The sequence below is a fragment of the Pipistrellus hanaki genome (assembly GCF_964339955.1).
Source record: "Pipistrellus hanaki genome assembly, chromosome: X".
Classification (NCBI taxonomy): domain Eukaryota; kingdom Metazoa; phylum Chordata; class Mammalia; order Chiroptera; family Vespertilionidae; genus Pipistrellus; species Pipistrellus hanaki.
In genome coordinates this window covers 40,742,276-40,744,086 of record NC_140524.1, presented here as the reverse complement: position 1 = coordinate 40,744,086, position 1,811 = coordinate 40,742,276, and the positions used below count along the sequence as shown (strand labels likewise).

Below are 1,811 nucleotides of genomic sequence, written 5' to 3'. Positions count from 1 at the left end.
CAGTTTGTGCTCAAGGGATCATGGCTGGTGTTGGGGCAGAAGCGGTGCCAAGGGGTTGTAATATTCTATGATCTGGGCTGGGAGCCTCCCAGCTGGAGCCCTGGATACTGAGGACTGGGACCCCTCTGTGGCCTGTGGTCGGGTTGGTGAAAGTGAGTGCTGAGGTCTGTTCAGGTCCATGTTCCTTGTGAAGGTTGGGAATGGGGGTTTAGGGTTAGGGTTAGGGTCAGGGGTGAGTGTTTGAGTACTCTTGCCCAGGGCCAACGACCTGCAGCGGGTGCAGAGAATGGTTGAGAGTGGCTGGATAAAATTAATCTATGACATCCAATGCTGGTATCTGGGGACAGGGATTCTCAGAAGACGCTCCGTGGTACACACTCCGAGACAACCTGTTGTCAGGTCTGAGCTCTTTGTCATACTAGTACGCCATCATATTCCACTCCTGGCGCCTGTTTCTGGCTTTTCCAACCTTTTCCACCCATGTATATGCTTTTGTTTACTTTGATGTCTTTTCTTTTCTCTTTTGTCTTCTGTATCCTGTAGCATTTTTTCTTAAAGGAAGTCAAAGAAATAGGAAGGAACACTATAAAATTTCACCCTGTCCTTTCAATCATCGCTGTATAGTATCAGAATTCAGAGGAGCTGGTTTATCACTCTGGTTGTAGATGGCAAAAGGGTTAGGAATGGTGTTCGAAACTGCCAGCTGATCTTGAACTGTGGAACTTTTGAAAGCTTTTTTCATGTTGATATCCTGTAATGACACCTCTCCCACTGTTGACTCCAGCTGGGTAATTTTGACAGCAAGGTGATCAATTCTGTCTGGAAGAGAATTTGCTCTGATGTAAAAGTTGTTAACTTCATTAAAAACTCACCAAATATGTCTTCAGCATGTTTATTTAGGCAGCTTAGCTGGCTTGTGATAGAGTTCACTGGTAATGCCTTCGGGCAGGGTGACCCTCCAGGGTGTGATATGCTTACTGTCATTTCTTGTAAGTGTTGATTTAAGGATTGCAAAACTTCCCTCAGGTTGCATCACCACTTTGGGTCAAATAGCAGTACTAACAGCAACCAAATTAACACAGTAGGAAGTGCCAAGGCTGGCTGTGCCTGGGGCTGCAGTCAGAGACACAGGGTTTCTCCTTGCCCAGGCTGTGTGGTGCCCCCTTGCTGCACTAAACACCATCTAAATCCTTCATAGATTGGTAATAGATTAGGGAGCTGGGAGACAGCAAAGAGGGAAACCTCTGGGGTTGGATAAAAAGTCAAATAATAGACAAAACCATTTTTGGCTCAGTGGATAGAACATCGGCCTGTGGACTGAAAGGTCCCAGGTTCGATTCTGGTCAAGGGCATATACTTTGGTTGAGGCACATTCCCAATAGGGGGTGTGCAGGGGGCAGCTGATTGATGTTTCTCACTCTCTATCCCTCTCCTTTCCTCTCTGTAAAAAAATCAATAAAATATATTTTTTAAAAAGTAAAATAATAGACACATGTTTCTTTTATATATGTTAGTTAACAGTCAATAATTAACATAACAATAACAATGAGGGAATTTGTGGTCTCAGTTCTGGTGCCCTGTCAAGTTGCTTGTGCCCTGAGAGGTCCAGAAAAAGGGAAATTACAAGTTATCCCCACATTCCAAAAGTATGTTATCTTAGATGCAAAAGGATAACAGTAGTAGTCTCAGTTAAGATAAAAGTTGATGCTTGTCACAGAATATACCATCCTAGCACATTACTACCCATCACAGACTGCTTTTTAATTTAAAAAGTTTACTTTCAGACCATCCTTGTGGTTGCTTTAGGTCTC

General features: G+C 43.7%; 1 pseudogene across 1 annotated transcript; it reads right to left on the bottom strand.

Annotated features, from left to right (window-relative positions):
• Positions 1 to 310: 310 nt before the first annotated feature.
• On the bottom strand, positions 311 to 984 carry LOC311615423 (actin-binding protein WASF3-like; annotated as a pseudogene). Its single transcript has one exon. The product of its transcript is annotated as an actin-binding protein WASF3-like (transcript).
• Between the last annotated feature and the right edge of the window lie 827 nt (positions 985 to 1,811).